At 43.9% G+C, this 25089-nt stretch overlaps 1 pseudogene; it reads left to right on the forward strand.

The window, feature by feature from the left end:
- The first annotated feature begins 24243 nt into the window (after positions 1 to 24243).
- On the forward strand, positions 24244 to 24361 carry LOC126249962 (5S ribosomal RNA; annotated as a pseudogene).
- Positions 24362 to 25089: the final 728 nt, after the last annotated feature.

The following is a 25089-nucleotide window of genomic DNA, read 5'->3' on the forward strand; positions in this document are numbered from 1 at the left end:
CTGCTGTTTGTGTATGAGAAATCGGTTGAAAACTTTCCTCATGTCAGCACGTTGTAGTTGTCGCCATCGGCGCCAACCTTGTGTGAATGCTCTGAAAAGCTAATCATTTGCATATCACAGCATCTTATTCATGTCGGTTAAGTTTCGCGTCTATAGCACGTCATCTTCGTGGTGTAGCAATTTTAATGGCCAGTAGTGTATTATTGGACGTTAATAATCAGTGTGTCCACCCTCCTCCATTACGAAGACTTCAAGTCTTCTGGGAACACTTTCAATGAAATGTGCAAATGTCACCTCCGTATGTTGACATTTGGTGAGTGTCTCTAACATCTCCCTTTTATTTATTCTGGCTGCTGCGCTAGTATTAGTCTTAGTCGCAGGAAAGTGGAAATTCTATTAAAAGTCAATGAACGCATGGTTGGACGATGGAATCAGGGGCCGCTGGCAGAATGTTGAAACAGTCGACAGCTAACAGGCCAGGAAATGCAAACATGGCACACGTGAGCGCGGTGCTGCGACAGCGCTATTGCGCGCACGAATTGCTTAGTGTGAAGCAACAACGAGGCAGCAAACCGCAGCGTTGCTTGAAGTTATTGCGATATGAGGCGAAGAAGTAGGTCAGAGCCAGGTCGAGACTTGTAGATGTCTGACGTTTGGGAATTTATCTCTACCATAGTTTTTGTCTCTCTCTGACACTATGTGAGAGGCGAGGGCAAAGGCACTTTAAATAGTGAGGTACTTTTACCTTATCACAAGGTGTTGGCTCTTAGCACTATAGGACTTAACTTCTGAGGTCATCAGTCCCCTAGAACGTAGAGCTACTTAAACCTAACTAACCTAAGGACATCACACACATCCATGCCCGAGGCAGGATTCTAAACTGCGACCGTAGCGGTCGCGCTGTTCCAGACTGTAGCGTCTAGAGCCGCTCGGCCACTCCGGCCGGCAGATCAGGTTCACATCGCATATTTTAACACTAATCTTTATGTCTTCTTCGTAAAATTCGCCTTCCACGTAGACAATCCGTTATTTAAACGCAGCAGTAAGGTTTCCTTCCGCCATAGAGATGTGTTAGTTTGTACAGTACTTCTCGACAATGCTACTGTTGAATATACTCATGCCTGGGTTTTCAATCAGGCGCCGGAAGTAGCTGATAAATATCTGAAGGATGTGTTGGTTAAATTAAGTGATGTTAAGGGCATTCGCTGGGAACGTTGGTCGAGACAACATCTCCGTCAATGCAATCTGGACATTCCGTCCAGATGCGTATTAAACAGAACATTCCGTCACATCTTCAGATTTATGCTGCTTAAAGTGGGTAAGTGGGGACATGCTCCTTACGTAATGAGTAAGATCACCAAAGTCTCAGTTGTCTGAAGCAGTTTCCGTTTTTCAAAAATACTCTTCAACAGTGATATAAATTGACGGTAGCAGATCTTGTTCCGCCTGGTGCTGATTTTAGTAGCAATCTACAGCCCGATTTGAGTTTGAGCGCGGGCAGTTTTTCCCCATTAAAACTGACGACGGATTGTGCGCCGTCTACTCACCGTGCCGAATCTCAGGTGCGACAACGTAAGCGACGTCTCACCCGGGACACAGGTGTATCCGATCTGGAATCCCCTGTGTTACCCCCTCCTGCATCAAATGTCTCTCCTGGTGATACAAATTATGTAGTAGTCTCACGTCCCCCCGTGGCGGCTGTCGGGACGGCGGATTCGGGTGTTCGTTCAGCCTTTGGCGTGGACCTTATTGAGTGGACCTAGAACCGCTCGGCCACACCGGCTGGCTGGCACAAGGTGTGCTAGGCCAGTCGAGCGTCGGGACAGACCTGTGCTAGTCCACGCTTATAGGGGCCAGTCTGGCAGCAATGTTGTAAATATTCTATGTAAATCTTACTTTACTTCTATATACTTGTTTGGGCTGTATTCTGCCTCCAGGCGCACAACACCGGGGCGCGACGGAACGGTAGCCGGGTACTTGGAGGTCGCAATGTCAGCCAGAAGGAGGGCAGTGGCAGCGGTCTGCAGCATCCAGGACGGGCCACATTCGCTTTCCACCTGGAGTACCGGGGTCCGGGCGAGGCGTGCACTACGGGGGGCGTGGCAGCGCCGGAGCAGCGCCAGAGACAGCAGTGGGGGTTGCCATCCAGCAAACAACACTAAAGGCAAGTTAGGGCACAGCGTCCAGGAGGGCGCGGGTTCGAGGCCGGTCCTGTCCTGCGAGCAGCAGCGGCCGAGGGCCACGGGTGACCAGTATATCCATCTTCGTCCCACGGTCGGACAGAGCAGGCCAAACGGGGCGAAGGGCGGCGAGGACCGGGGACTATAGCAGTCTCCGAAATAGCGCGCAGCGGCGCGGCACCAGCCGCTACGCCGCAGCAGGCGAGGGTGACCGGGAGAGCGCAGCTGAGTTCCAGCTGAGCGGCCTTGCAGACAGCAGCAGCGGTGTCGACATACCAGGAGTTGCCGAGCCGGCTGGACCCGTGGCACAGCACGCGGGCGGTTACCGGCACTGCGCAGCACTCATCAAAGTACTGTAAATTATGAGAATAAAGTAATGCCACTAAATACCTGTTGTGTACATAGTTCCGCGTAGTCAGCGCGTACACAGCTTTCCCACTAGAGCGCGCCCCGCTAAGCACAACAGCGCAGGCGCAGCGCTCGTCCGTCTCCGCACTACGAGATGGCGCTGTCTTAGAGACGGACCAAATTCTGCTTCCGCCGATCCGCGTATTAATATGTAACGTAGCCAATGAGATTGCTGCTAATGTAGAACCTTTTCTCATCGCGGATCACACTCGCGCAGTGATACCTGAACGCGCGAGGTATTATAACGAGTGTACAGACCTCCGATTAGTCAGTCTGCATTAGTCTGCATCAGTCTGCATTAGTCTGCAGTCAAGTTTCAGTCTGCGCCTAATAAGATTACCATATTCCTGTACATAACCATGAAGAGAAATATATAGACACTTTCTCAAGTATCAGAGATATGTGAGATTAAGATTAACGTACCAAGACCAAAGGAACTTCAGATTGTCAATTGTAAACAGCATCCAGAATCAAGTTACGTAATATCTATGATTTTTATTATTTTAATAAATATATGTGAAAATTAATCAAGTTCTGTTTGAAGTTGGTCACCGTCAATCTGCTACTCTAAGCGTGCAAGTGGCATTTCTATCGTCTGACCTAACGGTAGAAGATAAACACGCCACGATAAGACCACGAGACATATTGCTGACACTCGCCTACTTCGTTAGAGCGACAAGTCAAATACTCTGATGGTGTGTGTACCGAAGGTCTTACAGTACGCACACCACAATACCGCTCTATCAAGAATGAAATTTTCACTCTACAGCGGAGTGTGCGCTGATATGAAACTTCCTGGCAGATTAAAACTGTGTGCCGGACCCAGACTCGAACTCGGGTCCTTTGCCTTTCGCGGGCAAGTGCTCTAACCAACTGAGGTTAGGAAGGTAGGAGACGAGGTACTGGCGGAATTAAAGCTGTGAGGACGGGGCGTGAGTCGTGCTTGGGTAGCTCAGTTGGTTAGAGCACTTGTCCGCGAAAGGCAAAGGACCCGAGTTCGAGTCTCGGTCTGGCACACAGTTTTAATCTGCCAGGAAGTCTCACCGCTGTATCACTCTGCACTGCCCCTGACGTTCTTGAACTTGCTCGGCCTACTGACCATAGACGGCGGTGGGTCCCAGATTCAGCTCGGCCATCTGGAGTCCCAGGTTCGACGATCCCGACACCCCCGCAACATAAAATTCTTCTTCATTGATTATTACCCTTCTCCATTGGTTTTACAGAGGTATTATCAACCATATATTATTAATTTTATGACATAGGCCTTTATGACGATAATCTGTTGCATGTGACTGACTTTGAACACTGGGTCCTCCCATAATATGTTATGTATGTCATGACTTGAATTCAGTGAGTAAATTTTTCACTACGAATTATTTGTTTTTCTGCATGATTGTTTTTCCACTTACGTCCAGACTGGCACCTGAAGATGCAGCTGTAAGCGCTGTGAAACCGGTAGTGCCTAAGAATAAAAGTATTTTGCAGCTGAAGCGGTTTTGTTTCCCGACATCATTTATTGTGGCTGTCGTCACCCATAATATAATTTTTTTGTAGAAAAAAGAGACAGTGAAGAAATCCAAAAGATTCTCATTTAGTTTTTAGCAAGGTGGGAACATTATGATTTTTTTCGTTGAAATTTTAACCCGTCTGTACAAATAAACATCAAAAAGAAGCCAAAAAAGAACAAGAGAAAGAAGACGGGCAGTATTTAAACCGGTACCACCAGCGTGGTATCCATGAACTTTATCCTCTGTGTTACACTCGCTTTTCCGAAACACAACTACCGTTATTGGTATAGGAGTCGCATGTTTTCTCGAAAACTAGGGGCCGTCGCATGAAACGCCAATGGCCAGTTACGTAGGACAGGTCATTCTACAACATATCTAAGACTCATCGATATCCGTGATTAACAGCCCTGAAGGTCCCCTTGTAAGACACAGAGTGGGCCGAAGTTCCAGATCACACTTTTTCCTGAAGCCCACTCGACAAAAATGTGTTAAAAATGGTCGTAGCAGTTTCAGTTACATTTGAAATATCAAAACTTTTGGGGAAATAAACATCAACATTGTGTACATGAAACGTACTCGCTGCTGCGAATATGGGCAACCATCAGTTGTATAATGGAATGACGATAGTGAAAATTTGTGCTGGACTGAGACTCGAACCCAGATTTCACGCTTATCGCGTGCAGTCACTTTAACCACTTTGGCTATCTGTGTACAACTCACAGCGAGACCCAAATTTCCATATGTATGCGTTCCTGCGTCACAACCTGTAAGCAATGGGATGATGGCTGTATGAGAACACTTTGATATGAAATTGATATGCAAATTAATTAAATTGATCAATTAATTACCCCACCCCCACCCCCACACCCACTCCCACATAACGTCATGCGTTTTCCCCAGCCGGCAAAGACTCCCTCTCCCCTCCCTGTCCCCCTCCCCCATCTGACCTATTGGCAGGAATTTTGGCACAAATTGTGAAGTTTAGCGGGAAATTTAAAAAATGCTCAGAATTTGAAAAATGGAAGGAAATTGTTAGTCTCAAGGCTTTGATGACGTCCCACCTTTTCCCCACTCGGGAACTGATGGGAAATTGGAAATGGCGGTGCCATTTCCGGGAATCGAACCCTAGTGTTACTGGGTGGAAAGCACAAGTGCACCCCCTACACAGAGAAACTGTCCTGATGCAGGAGAGGAAAGGTAGATTATTGTGCTTTATTTATTTTGTGTGAGAAACTGAAATAAGGATCGGTTGCAATAACATAATTAATTATAAATCTCAGGCCTAATGACACCTCAATGTGCAAAGCACTATGCAAGATACGCCTAAAATCGCAATACAGTTCAAATATTGATGATGCCATACAACTGACATTATCCTGCTGGGAAAAACATTCACAATACTACTCGAAACTAGTGGCAGAAGAACTCGAATTCTGCATAGGATGATCCTCTCACCTACAAGCTGGAGTAGAGGGTACTATATTTTTGGTTGGAAATGTGTTCATCTGACAGGATGCTAGTGTTGGACAGAGAGGAGTTTAATATGTGTATTGCATGCAAGCATTCAGCTAATGACTGAGTCTATCGGTGTTTGACATCACAGTTCTCTACAGATGACTCCCACTGCACTACTCGACAGTTATCCTACAGCCCTGGCGCTCGAAATTCAGAAACTCTGATACACTCTACCACAGCTGATGGAAATTGATTCACTGTTCTAATTACACATCCAAATTATCGCGAAAATACCAGCACTCGTAAACAAAGCGACACATCTACTGGGGATTGAGAAAATCATCATAATAACACAACTACCACGAAAGCCTGACCACAAAAGATTGCACCAGGAGAGAGGGGCGGCAGCTGCACGTGTGTTCTCCTCGATGTGTGGTCATGAACTACCAAAATTAGTGCCGCTCTCACCTCCCCCTTACCCCCCTCATCACTCCCTCTCCTCACTGCAGTTATGGATAAAGGCCTGTTCTATCCTGTAGCTTACGGTGCACAAAGAGATCCATCTGGTGGCAGAGAGATCCTGTCTCCGGACAGTGGAGATTAGTCACAGATAGTCAAAAGACACCAAAACAGGATGCTTCCTGCAATCTGTTGCCGGCCGGAGTGGCCGAGCGGTTCTAGGCACTACAGTCTGGAACCGCGAGACCGCTGCGGTCGCAGCTTCGAATCATGCCTCGTTCATGGATGTGTGTGATGTCCCTAGGTTAGTTACGTTTAAGTAGTTCTAAGTTCTAGGGACTGATGACCTCAGACGTTGAGTCCCATAGTGCTCAGAGCCATTTGACCCAGTTTTGCAATCTGTTAAATGTATTTATCGGAAATACTGCCCCCTCCTCCCATCATTCTGGAAAACTCTCCAGATTGCCTTTTTAAATGTCTGCTGCTTGAGAAAGAGGCAGTTGCTACCGCATCTACATGCAGCCATGCAATCTGCCCCAAGACAAAGGTGTGGCAGGCCTTTGCTGCAGATCCAGGTAGTCCTACGGTCAGCCCCATCGATGACGACATACACAAGAGCCCGCAATGTCAGCGGGCTAAAGAAATGAGGTACGTGACAGCTACCCCAGGTGCACGTCTTTTGTCTAAAAGTGCAGGTACGGCCCCTATGAGACACGCCCACATGCATCCAGTAGCTCTGTCTGCAGCACACGCTGTTCGGAAAGGGAGGACATTTCGCTGTTAACAATTGCGTTCAACGTCAGTGCATCTATTGTAAGCGGGAATATATTTTAAAAAAGTGTAATCGCAACAATAATAAAAAACAGTACTTGTTCCACAAAGTAAGTGCCGTACATTTTCTTTTATTTTTATGAGCAAAATTGGTATAGTTTTTTTACGGTTGACTGCAGGATGCAGCTCACTTCTATCCCTCCCCGTGCCTCCTGTCAGTTTGTGGCTTCCAAGAATGTGAAAAATGGAAAAACTACAGGACTGTGGCCAATTATAGGTGACGAAACTGCAGAGCTCCGTGCTCTATAGCGATACACCTCACAGTTGTATTAAGTTATCTCACCCTGTGCAATATCAAACACACTTCCACTATTTTGCTGAAAAAATTGCCAATCACTGTAGAATGCTATCGTTATTTCGAAACTGACATCAGAGTAAAGAGAGGCGGGAATTGAAACTACAAAGAGAAAAAATATCTATGTAAAGCGATTCTTTTCAGTTTGATGTACAAAATTGCGCGTTTTCAGAGCATCCCTGGCGTTCGAATCAGTTTCTGTAAACAAATTGTCTTGCATGTGTGGATTACAGACATTTTATATACTTCAAATAACATTTCAGAACACAGTCATTCACGCTATTTGCTCACGTGTCGCAAAAGCACGATCATTTTACATTTGACAACAAGAAGCTATAATTGAAGAGGAAACTGTTCTTTTGCACACTATGGCAGGTCCCATTTTACCAGTGCAGTGGTATTTCGTGCTGGCATTTACGAAACGTGAAAAACAAATTGTGAGAGCTCGCCTTGTGGTACAACTTCCTGATGTCACCTAGTAGAGAACCCTGTAGGGTTCCATCGATACATCAAACCAGCTACCATGTGTGTGCTGACATCTGACATTATTGCTTCATAACTCGCCTTTAGGGACCCATTCGTAAGGTTTCTGTCATACAGCTGACCATCATTCGCAACTGCAGCAGATTCTTGTGCTGTAGTTCCGAAAGCAATTTGGTCATCACAGAACAGTCTATTTTATGCAATCTACTCACATTTCGTTAAAAACACAATCATTTCTAGATTCAAAAATGAGTTATAAATCAAGTGGTGTCTATTTTGTAATTAGAGGTTATGAAGTATGAAACAAGACAGGACATGCAGTAATACATAGTTTCAAACACACAATCATTACGATAACAATAGTTACAGTCACAATTCGATGAGAATAGATAAGTTGATTTGAGAGCATTCTGCATGTTCAAATTACGAACTGTCATGCACAAGGGCACTAAATTCATTATAGATGTATGGCTCTGAGCACTATGGGACTTAAAATCTGAGGTCATCAGTTCCCTAGAACTTAGAACTACTTAAACTTAACTAACCTAAGGACATCACACACATCCATCCCCGAGGCAGGATTAGAACCTGCAAATGTAGCGGTCGCACGGTTCCAGACTGAAGCGCCTAGAAACGCTCGGCCACACCGGCCGCCTTAGATGTATGATATACCGATACAGATCACCATCGATACAGTCAATTATTACATTCAAGAGCACTCCTCACCTTTATTTGGTAACATCCATAGTAGGTAACAAAAACTATGAACTATCTGCTTCCAAACATTAACCAGCCATACCACTCCTTTTAATAGAATCTCCCATAAGATTTTACCGCATCTATATCCAGATATAACGAAAAAAAATATTGTGTGCATGTTGATATCAAGGATATTATATACATATGTAATATTGGAGCAGAGGCCAGTGATCTAAGTCACTTGCACATTCCCGTGTAAAGTTTTGTCGCCTGTACTGGAGAAAGACCATACCCCAGAAACTATCAGTCACAAGAAAGAGCTCCTGTGTTGTTCATTCATAAGCAGTTTGATACACTGTTTTCAGCTATAAAACATTCAATCAGTGTATGACTACAGCTTTGTACATTGCCAAAGATTTTGTTTTCTACCATGACTTCGAGGTCTGTGTCAGGTGCTAAACCGATACTAACACGTATCGATTCATTGACTCTCAAAGAAAGCAGGACATTGCATGGTGTAAACTATGCAGCTTCCGCAACACACGAGATAATACGAATAAAACACAGACGCAATGTTTCTCATTGACAAAACTGTGAACGACATCGCAACACATGGAAACTGGAAGAGTTTGGGCATTGTAGAGCATTTCCACCAGCTATCCAAATGTGATGACCTATACAGCTAGTCTCATCTTCCAAAGTGACAGAATAGCAGATGTCTCAGTGTTCCATTTCGAAGAGCATAGTTTCCTCATTTAGCAGTTATGTACATGATCACTGTTCCAGCGCTGACCATAGCAGGAAGCTGTTGTTCACAACATGAACAGGGTAGAAGAAATAAAAGGAGGTACTGTTATCTTACTGGTGAAAAAAAAGGATGTGGAGGGCATTGCAGTATATGGAAGTGTGATGAGTCTGCAGCACTGAGGAATGCCTCCACAAACAACTGTCTGAAGGTGATGACCTTTTACATTTAATCACATGTTCCACAATGACAAGTACCTGATGTTCAGTGTTCTGCCAACCCTGTCTCCATCCCAAACTAGTGGTCTCACTCAATCATTATGCGATAGTGCAATCAGTCTTAGCAATTTTGTCAGTTCCGTAATTTCAACACCAGCCAATGAAACAGCTGAATGGCTGCCAATTTTTGTATCATTGCTAAACCACTCCTCCACTACCTTGCAAGTATCATGTACTAGACTGCGAATGCAGAAGATGAATGTGCAGTACATCCATTCGGTCATGCATGCCAAATTATATCAGACAGTGTCTTATAACGATGCAGTTGGGTTATCTACGTATTTGTAGCACATCGATCACAAAGTGGAATTTATTATTACGACTGGCCATCTTTCCCTATGTGGATGGGAGTCACATAGTATTCTCACATTCATAAGATAAAGCCAGAGATTGAAAGGTGTCCTCGCATTATGCTTGACCAACCCTTTCTGCAACACAGTCACTGATGAAATCTGCAACTGACCTGAAGTAGGAGGGTACTATACCACCTACTTACCATATCGTTTGAAGGATCAGAGAGAGCTGAGTCCATAACTGCCATTCAGCGAAGACTGTTCCACACCAATCTTACTCATGGCACCTATCCAAGTGCACAAGACCTCTCCAGATACGTGCATGGCGAGAAGCGTGGCACTCCTTATCGGTGTGTAGTAGACATACGAGTGTTGTGGTGATATAAGAGATGGTTAAAAAGAAATGCACACTTTATGTATGATGGAACTCTAGAGAGGAGAAGTTTGAAATATTTTATGTAAATCAACTGTGCTGTCAAATCTCTAGCATTACGCCAGTGTCTGGAGTCAGTATCAGCATTATATTAGTAAGAGAGAAATGATCGTTGGGTATAAACACACACACACACACACACACACACACACACACACACACACACACACACTCCAAAGGCTATATGATTCTGCACCTAAAACCGCTATATTGTTCATGCCATATGGTTTCCGAAGTATTTGTCGTGCAGAATGCAACGTTCTGAATACCCTAATGAAGGGCATATGTGTCCAACGTCTGACATACAAACACCCTGCAAGTTTACTACCCCAGTCACTATAGTGACAAACTTTTAGATGATAAAACTACTTCATTCTACACTGCTATGGTGTCCTGGGAAGTGTACAAGCTGTTCCTCTCTACGAAGGTGCCGGCCGCGGTGGCCGAGCGGTTCTAGGTCCTTCAGTCCGGAACCGCGCGACTGCTACAGTCCCAGGTTCGAATCCTGCCTCGAGCATGGATGTGTGTGATGTCCTTAGGTTAGTTAGATTTAAGCAGTTCTAAGTCTAGGGGACTGATGACCTCAGATGTTAAGTCCCATAGTGCTCAGAGCCATTTGAACCATTTCACTACGAAGGTATCGGCAGTGTATATCTGCTGCTTCAACTGCCTATAAATCACCTAGAATGAAGTCGGTAGGCTGCTGTTCTGTCTCTTAGGAAATTGGCAAATTTTGTAGGTCTTTTTAAGTCGGAAACATACGTACCCTCAATCACATTTCCATTGTCAATCATGCTTATCAGTAGTAGTAGCGGTTTTGATGAATGTGGCCATGTCTCACAAGGAAATAGAGTGAAGAGAAAAACAACATGAAGATTTTTTGTAGTTGCAAGGGAATAAGCACCATGATCAGTAGCCAGAGGAGATGTAACGATCTTATTACCGCTTACAGAAGCATCGGCACGACCCTGTAGCCTTCCTCTTGCACACAAATGCCATGGTCTGATGTTAGGTTGTTTTGCTCTTGTGCATGTTAATGTAACAATTTCGTCCTAACACTATGTCTCTACAGTACACCCTCCTCACTCTATTAAGGCAGCTATATGTGAAATCAATCCACAATCCTGGAGAACACGTTAGCTTAAGGCTGATAAACAGGCTTAAGCCTGATTGACATATTGATTCTTCTGCTTAATGCTTACAGAACAACACTGCTAGTGAGAACCAATCGTAATTCGGTAATATCTGTACTGGACTGTACATGTGAGAACACAGTCCTGGATTGGGATACATATGTTTTGCCTACTTTAATATAGCGTTTCTGTGTAATACTTACATCGAATTTGTTGAAGTGTGTGTTATGAAAACCCACAAAGATTAAATGGGGAGGGGGAATGTTAGAACTAAATGCAGACACAGCATAATTTTTAAGCATTTTGCTGTCTTCTGTGTCCAGGTACCCCTAAACCACCTCAACTGCCAGCATTAAATGGTTTTTTCTCTACGTTTTATGTATTCTCAGTCAATTTACGTAATGTTTTTCGCGATGTTACGTGGAGATCTGTTACTTAGCACTGTGGAACATCGGATTAAAAGTAGAGGTCTTCACCTTCAGAAAGTGGTTTGGTAATGTTCCTCAATTCTGCAGACTCATCCTATTCCCACATGTCTCCCACATTCTTTTCTTTCACTAGTAAGATAACAGTACCTCTTTTTATTTCTACTACCCTGTTCGCTTTGTGAACAGCTCCTTCTGGCGATGTTCAGCAGTAAAACAGTGATCACGTATATGACTGCAAAATGAGGAAACAATGCTCCTTGAAATTGAACACTGAATCATCTGTTGCCCCATGACTGTGGAAGACGAAATTAATTCTGTAGGTCATCACCTTTTGGTAGCTATTGTAAACGCTCTACAATGCCCCAGACTCTTCCAGTTTCCATGTGTTGCGATGTCTTTCACATTTTTGTCAACGAGAAACATCGCCTCTGTGTTTAATTTCTACCATCTTGTGTGTTGTAGGAGCTGCAGAGTTACACCATGCGATTCCAGCTTTATGTGAGAGACAGTGAATCGAAATGTGTTAATATCGGTTTAGCACCTGACACAGACCTTGAAGTCATGGTAGGAAAACAAAATTTTGGAAATTTTTGATAAGGTGCTGTGGGACCAAACTGCTGAGGTAATCGGTCCCTAGGCTTACGTTAAGAACAACACAGACACACACACACACACAGACACACACACGCATGCTCGAGGGAGGATCGAACCTTCGACGGGAGGACCAGAACGAACCATGTCAAGGCGCCATAGAAGACGCAGCTACCCCGCACGGCACAAAAAAGTTTCAGTCACACACTGCTTAGATATGTTACAGCTGAAAACAGTGCATCAGACTAATTATGAATGAACAACACAGGAATTATTTCTTGTGACTGATAGTGTCTCGGATATAATCTGTCTCTAGTACAGGTAACAAAACTTTACACAGGTCTGTGCAAGCGACTTTGATCGCTGACCTCCTGCTCCAATGGACCAATACATACACAGGGTGAAAAATATTTAAACCGACAAACTCTGGGAGGTTGTAGGGGGCATCAAAACAAATATTTTTCCCTAATGTCATTTTTTCCTATGAGGATTATTTAAACCGGTGGAGGCCGTATTACGCTATTCAGTTGTTAGAGGCCGTATTACGCTCTTCAGTTGTAGAAAACTGCTGTTCACCAGCGTAGTAGTGCACTGTCTCTGTTTACCAATGAAGCGATACACCTGGAGTGAGTACACTGATACGGTTGGTGCGTACTAGGTAGCGCACCACAACGGACAAGCTACACAGCGGGTTTATCAACAATAAAGTCCTAATCGCCGTATCCCGCATCATACGACCTTTACTGCTGTGTACCAACGTCTGCGTGAGACCGGGTCATTTTGCAGATTACCTGGACAGGGACGCCGTCGCATGGTAAGAACGCTGTCTTGCAGCATGTGAAGGGGCATCCTTCAATCAGCACTCGTGCAATTACACGTAACATGGGGACGAATCAGACGAATGTAAGAACAGTCCTTCGAGAGCAATTGTTACGTCCATTTCACTTACAGCGTGTCCACAACCTGGAACCAGTTGATTATCCAGAGCACAGTTTTCGCAGTGGTACCTGGAACAGTGTGAAATGCATCCTACATTTCCATCCTCTGTGTTGTTTACAGAGGAAGCAACGATCGAGCGTGATGGAGTCTTCAACATGCACAATTAGCATGTTTGGAGTGAGGGTAACCCACATGTCACAGCTACTAACGCTCATCAAGTGTGGTTCTTCGTCAACGTGTGGGCCGGTGTTGTTGGGGACTGTTTAATTGGGCCGTATCTGCTACATAGGCCATTAAATGGCAGACACTATTGGAATTTTCTCGCCAGAGCATTGCCAAAATTACTGGAAAACGTCCCGCTCCCAACAAGACAATGCATGTGGTTCCAACATGACGGGGCGTCGGCACATTTCGGTCATCGTGTGCGTCGATTTCTGGACCGACGGTTCCCAGAAACGTGGATTGGCAGAGGCAGAGTGGTTGTTGGTTTAATTAATTTGCCGCCAGAGAAATCTTCCTCTGCCGGTTTAAATACTCCTCATAGGAAAAAAAGACTTTAGCGAAAAATATTTGTTTTGATGTCTCCTACAACCTCCCAGAGTTTGTCGGTTTAAATACTTTTCACCCTCTATATGTAATATGCTCGATGTCACCTACACACAGTGTTTGTTTTTCGATATATCGGAAGAGAGATTCAGTATAATCTTATAAGAGTGTCTGTGGGATCGCTGGGTAATGTTTGAATGCAGATGGTTCATAGTTTTTGTTACCTACTATGGATGTTACAAAATAACAATGAGAAGTGGTCTTCAATGTAATGATTGACTGTATCGATGCTGATCTGTATCGGTATTTCATACACTGAAATGAACGTAAGTGCCCTCGTGCATGACAGTTTGTAATTTGAGCATGCAAAATGCTCTGAAACTGTACCGATTTCGTCCATAAAACTAGTAGATATTGACTTATCTATTCTCACGAAATTATGACTGTTTTTATTATTATCTTAACGATTGTGTGTTTAAAACTATGTATTACTGCATGTCCTGTGTTGTTTCATATTTCATAACCTCTAATCATAAAATAGACACCAGTGGACTACAGCTCATTGTGGAACTTATAAATGATAGTGTTTTTTTCCGACATGTGAGTAGACAGCGTAAAATAGACTGTTCTGTGATGGCCAAATTGCTTACGAAACTACAACGCAAGAATCTGCTGCAATTATGAATGATAGTCAGCTGGATGACAGAAACATTACACACAGTTCGTTAGAGCTATGGAGCTATGGAGCAAAAATGTCAGATGACAGCACACATACGCTACCTGGTTTCGATGTATCGTTGGAATCTTACAGAGATCTCCACCAGGTGACATTAGGAGGTTCTATTACAAGGCATGTTCTCCCAATTTGTTTTTTATGTTTTGTAAATGACAGCACAAAATACCAATGCACTGGTAAAATGGGACCTGCCATGGTGTACAAAACAACAACATCGTCTTGAATTATAAACTCTTGTTGTCGAACATCAAATGAATGTGCTTTTGCGACATGTGAGCAAATGGCATTAAAGGCTGCATTCTGTAATGTTATTTCACTTCTCTGAAATGTTTGTAATACAGATTTGCATGACAATTTATTTAGAGACACTGATTTGAGCGTTGGGGTTGCTCTCAAACCACATAATTTTGTCCATCAAACTGAAAGAATTCGCTTAACATAGATTTTTTTTTATAGTTTCATTTCTCGCTTTTTCTTCACTCTGATGACAGTTTCGAAATAACGAAGGAATTCTACAGTGATCGATAGCTTTTGCAGCAAAATAGTGGAAGTGTTTTCGATTTACACAGGGTGGGCTTGTATAGGAGAGGTGAGATAAGTTAATGTATCTGTCAGAGGTGTCGCTATAGAGCACAGACCTCTGCAGTTTGGACATCTGTAATTGGCGGCAGTGCTGTAGTGTTTTATCGCATTGTTGGATGCCACAAAATCAGGGGAGATTGCGGGAGAGAGAGATACGAACTGTATCCTGCAGTCAAACATAAATACAACACCGATTTTACTCATAAAACTAAAAGGAAATGGACTGCTTCTAGTTTTGTGGAAACATGACGATTATTATCGTTGCGATTGTGCTTTTTTTTAAAAAAAATATATGTTCGCTTGTACTTGGTGCATTGACGTTAACTAAACCTGTTACAGTGAAATGTCTCTCCTCGCTGAACACTTTGCGCCAGCGGAAGCAATCGGTTGCAGCAGGGACAGTGCGGCACAGCAGCAGATTTATACAAATAACTCATGGTCTGGGTAGCTGTCATTTATCTAGCTTTGTTCCGTGGCCCACCTGTGTTGCCTTCCATTGTGAATTTTGACATCCATAGCACTGACTGCCTGGACCTCTTGGACCTCCAGCCATGCCTGCCTGTTGGGGAGATTGTGTGGTGGCAGGCCATAGGCTGTGGACTCAGCTATGACAGTTGGCAGCGTGTGGTGGATAGTGGTGGCAGCTTTCTGTGACCCAACCAGCAAACATTATAAAAAGAAATCTGGAGAGTTCTCTGGAATTTCGTTGTTGCTCCAGCAGGATGTGTGTGTGTGTGGGGGGGGGGCGGGGGGGGAGGGGGGGCAGTCTTTCTGAGGAAAATTCTTAACGAAGTGCATGAAGCGTCCATCTGTGACTGATGTTTACAGCCCAGAGACAGTATATCACTGCCACCAAATGGATCTCTTTGTGAACCACCAGTGACATTATAGAACACGACTGTCCCTACATATGGTGAGGAAAGGGAGGGACGGGGGGTGGTATGGGGGAGGTAAGATTAGCTCTAAGCTTCTCCTGGTGTGAACTTTTGGGTTGGTTTTTGCAGTAGTTGGGTTATTACAATGGTTTTTCACAACCCCCAGTGTTGCATTATGACCCACTGTTTATGAGTGATGGTTTTTTATGACAATTTCGGTGTGTCAAAACAATAGTAAAGCGTTTTGCAACAGTTGTAGTAGTGTGTATTGACCTTCCTGAATTACAGGCACCATGGGTGTCGGGTGATTGTCGAGCAATGCAGCAGGAGGCTTCTGTAGCGAACTCCGATGCCAAACAGTGACAGACATAGTTCTCTGATGTTTGTTTACACATAATACACTTATTGAACTCCTCTCTGTTCAACATCTGCATCTCATCAGTTGAACAAATTACCTGCCAAAAATATAGATAGTGCTATCCACTCCAGCCTTATTCCTGCCAGCTTGTAGATGAAGGGATCATCCTACGTAGAGGTTTAGTTCGTCTGCCACTAATTTCGAGAACTACTGTGAATTTATTTTCCAAGTAGGATAACACCAGTTCTATGACATCGTCAGTTTTTGAGCTGTACTGCAAGTTTAGGTGCTTCTTGTGTAGCGCTATGCATTCAGTTGGTGTAATTAGGCCCAATCTTTATGACTAATTATTTAATTAGGAACGGTGTTTACTTCAATTTCCCATCCAAAATGAATAAAGTACAATAAAGTATCCTTCCTCTCCTGCATCCTGATAGTTTCCCTGTGTTCGGGGGTGCACTTGGGCTTTTCACCCAGAAGGACTGGGGTTTGAGTCCCAGAAAGGGTACCGCCATTTTCAAACTACCGCCAGTTCCCGAGTAGAGGGTGCGGTGGGATGTCCATACAGCCCAGGGACAAAAAAAATCCCGCCATATTTTTTTAATTTCCTACTAAAATACGAAATTCCCACCAAAATTCGAAACTCGTGACAATGGAGTTAAATTGCATATATCACTTTGATATAAAAAATGCATCCATGCCACCATCACCCTACTACTGCTGTACTGATACACACAGTAAGTAATTTTCGTGCACGGGAGGACATTTTAACTAAAAGTCTAGTCCTGGTATCGGTGAATACATATTATAGTGCAGTGACTGTGTTAAGAAGAACTATACAGTGTCCTTTCGGACACGTATGCGCATCATCATTTCCTTATAGAGCTGATGGTTATTGTTATTGGTAACTGTGAATACATTCCATGTATTTCACAATGGCGGCTATCGCTGGGCCGGCCGGAGTGGCCGTGCGGTTCTAGGCGATACATTCTGGAGCCTAGCGACCGCTACGGTCGCAGGTTCGAATCCTGCCTCGGGCATGGATGTGTGTGATGTCCTTAGGTTAGTTAGGTTTAGTGGTTCTAAGTTCTAGGTGACTGATGACCTCAGAAGTTAAGTCGCATAGTGCTCAGAGCTATTTGAACCATCTGCAATCGCTGCAGTGCCTGTACCTTCAGACATGCATGCACGCCTGAAGGAAAATTGCATTGTAATTCGAAATAACAGAGGCACTGCAATACCGATTTGTCCACCGACACCGGGCAAGAGACTTTCATGTAAAATGTCTCACCTGTATGGGAATGTACATAATGGATCTACCAGTGCAGGTTGTAGACACATGGTTGACGACAATGGAAGTTTGGGTGTGTCTGTGGGTCATACCCGGATTGCCAAATGGAAGGCGATCGCGATAAGCGGGAAAATTAGGATTCGGGTGTGGTCCGACACAAATTTTCATTGCTATCATACCATTATAAAGCTGATGGTCGTCCATATTCGCAACTGCAAGTGCATTTCATGTGTTTCGTAACGGCTGAAGGCGCCGCAGTTCATGCACGTCCGAGGGAACATTGTATCGTAATTCGGAATAACATAGGCACTGCGATATCGAACCTTGTGATACTAGGCAGTCTGATTCTCTGGGCAAAAGTGTTTCAGTCAGACTAAGCCTTAATATCGATAGCCACTGAAGACAGACAGTTGTGGTGCCTCGCCAGAGAAGGGGTAATCTATCTGGAGACTGACCGACAGCGGAAGAACGGCGTCGAGGTCCAGATGACCTGGGACTCTTGAGCGAGAAGCTTAAGGGCCTTTGTGACAGGAACAAACGAATATGGTGTTAAGCTGCATCCTTCCTGGCGACTCAGGGAATGGCGACTTGGATATTTCTTAAGAATATGTTGATTTAAAGCACGACAGAAATCGGCACTGGCTGAATGGCTGACGCAGCAACTTGAGGCGATTTGAAACGCCGGCGAGCTCGCATAACCTACGCTAGCCGCTAATAACGGTATTCCGGTCGCTTGCAAACAAGAATATAGGGATTTTAAAAGCGCCGTCGAAGAGGATGGCGCCCTGCAAACAAGACTGGCAAGGTGAAGCTACCGAGCGTTGATCTCTAATTGAGGGGATTTGTAAATTGAGCCGAAAACGATGGCAAGGAAAATCAGCGCCCTGAGTAACTGAAATTTTGTTTTTTTTGATGTGTTGGTACACATTGTGTAATAGCATAAGAGGCAACTACATCTGGGGATAAGCTCTGTTTATAAAACTTCTTGATATAGGACTGATTCGTGTATTTTATTCAAATGTACGAGGGACGTTCAATAAGTAATGCAACACATTTTTTCTGAAAACAGGGTGGTTCTTTTCATTATTCCAAAACAACATATTATTCCTCATTCTTTTGGCTATATAATGCTATTTTTCAACATAGTCTCCTTTCAATGCAACGACCTTAACGGTATTTTTCTGGAAGGCCTGTGTGCTAGCATGGTACCACTATACTAGACTACGTTGGAGCCAATGTCTTTCTACATCAATAACGTCTCCATCATCCACCTACTGCTTTCGACGGACCGTTTCCTTCATTGGGTCAAACAGATGGAAGTTGGAAGGCATGAGATCCGGACTGTAGCGTGCAGAGCAAGAACTCACCTTTGAGTACCCCCAACTTATGTGTCAGCACTACCAACAGAGACGTCCAGTTGAACAGCGAGTTGTTTGAATGTGATCCTTTGATCACTTCGAATGAGAGCGTCCGAGCTTTCCAACATTACAAGAGTAACAGCTGTGTGCGGCTGGTCGGCACGCGAGAGATCACGCAGGTTTGCGCGACCTTGTTGCGATAATGATAGACGCCTCGCCCACCGACTAACCGTACTTTTGGTCACTGCCAGGTCTCCGTAAACATACTGAAAGCGCCTATGAATATCTGCGGTGATATAGTTTTCCAGTAAAACAAACTCAGTGACAGTTCTCTGCTTGAAATACATATACACTCCTGGAAATGGAAAAAAGAACACATTGACACCGGTGTGTCAGACCCACCATACTTGCTCCGGACACTGCGAGAGGGCTGTACAAGCAATGATCACACGCACGGCACAGCGGACACACCAGGAACCGCGGTGTTGGCCGTCGAATGGCGCTAGCTGCGCAGCATATGTGCACCGCCGCCGTCAGTGTCAGCCAGTTTGCCGTGGCATACGGAGCTCCATCGCAGTCTTTAACACTGGTAGCATGCCGCGACAGTGTGGACGTGAACCGTATGTGCAGTTGACGGACTCTGAGCGAGGGCGTATAGTGGGCATGCGGGAGGCCGGGTGGACGTACCGCCGAATTGCTCAACACGTGGGGCGTGAGGTCTCCACAGTACATCGATGTTGTCGCCAGTGGTCGGCGGAAGGTGCACGTGCCCGTCGACCTGGGACCGGACCGCAGCGACGCACGGATGCACGCCAAGACCGTAGGATCCTACGCAGTGCCGTAGGTGAACGCACCGCCACTTCCCAGCAAATTAGGGACACTGTTGCTCCTGGGGTATCGGCGACGACCATTCGCAACCGTCTCCATGAAGCTGGGCTACGGTCCCGCACACCGTTAGGCCGTCTTCCGCTCAAGCCCCAACATCGTGCAGCCCGCCTCCAGTGGTGTCGCGACAGGCGTGAATGGAGGGACGAATGGAGACGTGTCGTCTTCAGCGATGAGAGTCGCTTCTGCTTTGGTGCCAATGATGGTCGTATGCGTGTTTGGCGCCGTGCAGGTGAGCGCCACAATCAGGACTGCATACGACCGGGGCACACAGGGCCAACACCCGGCATCATGGTGTGGGGAGCGATCTCCTACACTGGCCGTACACCACTGGTGATCGTCGAGGGGACACTGAATAGTGCACGGTACATCCAAACCGTCATCGAACCCATCGTTCTACCATTCCTAGACCGGCAAGAGAACTTGCTGTTCCAACAGGACAATGCACGTCCGCATGTATCCCGTGCCACCCAACGTGCTCTAGAAGGTGTACGTCAACTACCCTGGCCAGCAAGATCTCCGGATCTGTCCCCCATTGAGCATGTTTGGGACTGGATGAAGCGTCGTCTCACGCGGTCTGCACGTCGAGCACGAACGCTGGTCCAACTGAGGCGCCAGGTGGAAATGGCATGGCAAGCCGTTCCACAGGACTACATCCAGCATCTCTACGATCGTCTCCATGGGAGAATAGCAGCCTGCATTGCTGCGAAAGGTGGATATACACTGTACTAGTGCCGACATTGTGCATGCTCTGTTGCCTGTGTCTATGTGCCTGTGGTTCTGTCAGTGTGATCATGTCATGTATCTGACCCCAGGAATGTGTCAATAAAGTTTCCCCTTCCTGGGACAATGAATTCACGGTGTTCTTATTTCAATTTCCAGGAGTGTATTTATTTATTTATTTACACGTCAAGTTTCGTAGGACCAAATCGAGAAGCAAATCACCAAGGTCATGGAACGTGTCAGTACATGAAATTACAACATAAAAGTAATAACAGATAAAAATAAAATGTTTATGAACCCGAAAAAAATCAAGCCATAAATTTAAGTAAACGCTATCAACAACACAACAACAATCAGCTTAATATTTCAAGAAACTCTTCAACAGAATAGGAGTGAGCCATGAGGAAACTCTTCAGTTTCGATTTCAAAGCGTGTGGATTACTGCTAAGATTTTTGAATTCTAGTGGTAGCTTAATGAAAATGGATACAGCAGTATACTGCACACCTTTCTGCACAAGAGTTAAGGTTCAAATGGTTCAAATGACTCTGAGCACTATGGGACTTAACTTCTGAGGTCATCAGTCCTGTAGAACTTAGAACTGCTTAAACCTAACTAACCTAAGGACATCACACACATCCATGCCCGAGGCAGGATTCGAACCTGCGACCGTAGCGATCGCGCGGTTCCAGACTGTAGCGCCCAGAACCGCTCTGCCACTCCGGCCAACAAGAATTAAGGAAGTCCGATCCAAATGCAGGTTTGATTTCTGCCAAATATTAACCGAGTGAAAGCTACTTATTCTTGGGAATAAGCTAATGTTGTTAACAAGAAATGACAGTAACGAATATATATATATATATATATATATATATATATATATATATATATATATATATATTTTTTGAGAAGCCAATGTCAAAATACCCAGACTCCTGAACAGGTGTCGACAAGAGGTTCGCGAACTTACACCACTTATTGCGTGAATCACCCGTTTCTGAGCCAAAAATATTTTTTTAGAACGGGAAGAGTTACCCCAAAATATAATACCATACGACATAAGCGAATGAAAATAAGCAAAGTACACTAATTTTCGTGGCGAACGATCAGTCACTTCAGGTAAAAATGGCAGCATTAAGTTTTTGAAGATCCTGGGCGTGGGCTTTCCACGGCAGTTTACTATCTATCTGAACCTTTAGAAATTAGAACTCTTCAGTTTCACTAATCATATGCCCATTCTGTCAAATTAAAACGTCAGACTTTGTTGAATTGTCTGTTGGGAACTCTAAAAACTGCGTCTTACTGTGATTTAGCGTTAGATTATTTTCGGCAATCCATGAACTTATGTCATGAACTGCACTATTTGAAACCGAGAATATATTTCACAAAAATCCTTTACTACCAAGCTAGCATCATCAGCAAACATAAAGATTTTAGAGTTAGCCGTAATACCAGAGGGCATATCATTTATATAAATAAGGAACAGAAGTGGCCCCAACATTGATCCCCGCGGCATCCCTCACTTGACTGTACCCCACTCAGACCCCCACATCACAGCCATTCTCAACACTATGACTAATGACCTTTCACTGTCCGTTGCTGAAGTAAAAGGTGAACCAATTATGAGCTCTCCCCCCCCCTCCCCCGTTCCGTAATGGTCCAACTTCTGGAGCAATGTTTTATGATCAACACAATCAAACGCCTTAGTTAAACAAAAAAAAAAAAAAAATATGCTTAGCGTTCGAAGCCTTTTGTTTAACCCATCCAGTACCTCACACATAAAAGAGAGTATAGCATTTTCAGTTGTTAAGTGACATCTAAAACTGAACTGTACATTTGATAGCAAATGTGATTTAAAACGATCAATTATCCTTATATACACAGCCTTTTCAATAACTTTAGCAAAAACGCTGATGGCATAGAAATGGGTCTGAAATTGTCTACATTATCCCTTTCTCCCTTTCTATAAAGCGGTTTTACTACTGAGTACTTAAATCGTTCAGTAAACTGACCATTCCTAAAGGAAAAATTACAAATATGGCTAAATACAGGGCTAACATGTGCAACACAGTACTTTAATATTCTGATAGGCACTCCATTATAACCATGACAGTCCTTAGTCTTCAGAGATTTAATTATTGACTGAATCTCCCTCTTTTCTGAATCACAGAGGAGTATTTCAGACATCAATCTCGGAAAGGCATGTGCCATGAGAGTTACATGATCCCCTGTAGAAACTAAATTTTTGTTTAATTCAGAGCAATGCTCAGAAAATGATTGTTAAATACTGTACATATATCTGATTTATCTCTAACAGAAATATTTTTACTACGAATTGACTTTATATCTTCGACCTTGTGCTATTGACGAGACACTTCCTTCACAACTGACCATTAATTTAATTAATTTAATTAATTCAATTTTATCCTGTGAATTAGCTATTGTACTTGCATACCACATACTCTTTGCCTTCCTAATAACATTTTTAAGCACCTTACAGTACTGTTTGTAATGGGCTACTGTAGTTTGATTGTGACTACTTCTAATATTTTGATATAATTCCCTCTTTGTTCTACGTGATATCCTTATTCCACTAGTCAGCCAACCAGGCTGTCTTTTACTGCTAGTACCCCCTTTAGAACGTTCTAATGGAAAGCAACTCTCAAAGAGCATGACAAAAGTGTTAAGGAAAGTATTATATTTATCATCTATGTTATTGGCACTAGAAACATCCTTCCACTCTTGTTCTTTGACGAGGTTTAAAAACTCTCTGTTGCCGTTTGATTAGTTTTCCTACATAGTTTGTAATTACATGTGACCTTACTTTGAGAACAAAAGCCTTTTAGTGTTAAAATTTGTGCATCATGATCTGAAAGGCCATTCACCGTTTTGCTGACAGAATGCCCATCTAATAATGTAGACTGAATAAAAATGTTGTCTGTGGCTGTGCTACTGATTCCCTGCACCCTACTTGGAGAAAAACATTGTCTGCATCATATCATATGAATTTAGGAGATCTACCAACTTCCTTTTCCTTGTACCATCATATACAAAATTAGTATTGAAGTCACTACATATAACTTATTTCTGGTACTTCCTATACAGTGAATCAAGAACCCTCTCTAGCTTGAGCAGAAATGCTCTGAAGTCAGAGGTATGGGATCTATAAATAACAACAGTAAGAAATTTAGTTTCAATAAATTCAACTGCCCTTGCGCACCATTCAGATATCTGTCCAGCGCAGTGCCGTGTTACGTTTATGAACTCAAATGGAATACTGTTTTTTACGTACATGGCCACTCACCCACCCTGCAAGGAAATTCTTCATAAAGATCTGGGGTAGAGATGCCTTTTTTCAGACTACGTATTGTGCCACCACATAACAGTACTTTATGAAACTATACGGGCAGAAGCGGGAATATTCCACGATGTTGCACAACAAATGCCGTATTTTTTCAGCCGAGATCTGACGAGAAAGAAAATTGGTTGCAATACTTGTTAAACGCCCCTCGCATAAACCAGTTTCCTATGCTGTCATAATTTTTTGTATTATGGGCGATCTGGCGTCATGTTCATTCAGAGATGGGTTAGCTTTATCTGTTGTCGCCTGCTTCAGTTTCGTTGGTTAAGAAATGGGCATCTGCATTTATGGGTTGCCCTGATTCTATTGAAAACGATCCACATAATGAACGTTGCAAAAGTATTAATTATTTGCAAGCTTTACAAACTTTATGGTAACGGCCGTGCCGCGGTGGATACGCCGGTTCCCGTCCGATCACCGAAGTTAAGCGCTGTCGGGCGTGGCCGGCCCTTGGATGGGTGACCATCTGGGCCGCCATGCGCTGCTGCCATTTTTCGTGGTACACTCAGCCTCGTGATGCCAATTGAGGAGCTACTTGACCGAATAGTAACGGCTCCGGTCAAAGAAAACCATCATAACGACCGGGGGAGCGGTGTGCTGACCACACGCCCCTCCTATCCGCATCCTTATCTTAGGATGACACGGCGGTCGGATGGTACCGATGGGACACTTGTGGCCTGAAGACGGAGTGCGTTTACACACAATAAGTACTACTTGTTATGAGCGTTTGCCGAAAATAAATGGGAAAATGAATATCTCACCAATTTATAATGCGGCTGCGACTTGGGTGAAAAACTTAGGGCTAGAAAAAGTACTGTAATCAAAGCAGTGGGTGGAAAAGTGTGGCTCTGAATAAAATGAAGGGTGAATTTGACTTCATCACCTTAAAAGGCTTTGAGCATAGGTTTCTGGGATAAAAAAAAATTCGCTGGATGATTACCATAAAAAATGTAATACAGTAGCTAATGGGTATTATGCAAATCCTTAGGAACAACGACGTAAAAAATCAGGCGAGAAGAAGCTTGCATTGCAAAAGAGAAAATCATGATTTATTACTATTATTTATTTATTGCGTGTTACTTTGATCCCAATACCAAGGAGCTGCTAGGATATGGAACGACTCAGTATTATCACAATATTTACAATAAACTAGAGCACAATATGGGTGCTTCATGATAAAAAGCACAGCAACTAATGTTACATCATACTACACGAATA

Source organism: Schistocerca nitens, chromosome 3 (genome assembly GCF_023898315.1).
Source record: "Schistocerca nitens isolate TAMUIC-IGC-003100 chromosome 3, iqSchNite1.1, whole genome shotgun sequence".
In the NCBI taxonomy this organism is placed as follows: Eukaryota; Metazoa; Arthropoda; class Insecta; order Orthoptera; family Acrididae; genus Schistocerca; species Schistocerca nitens.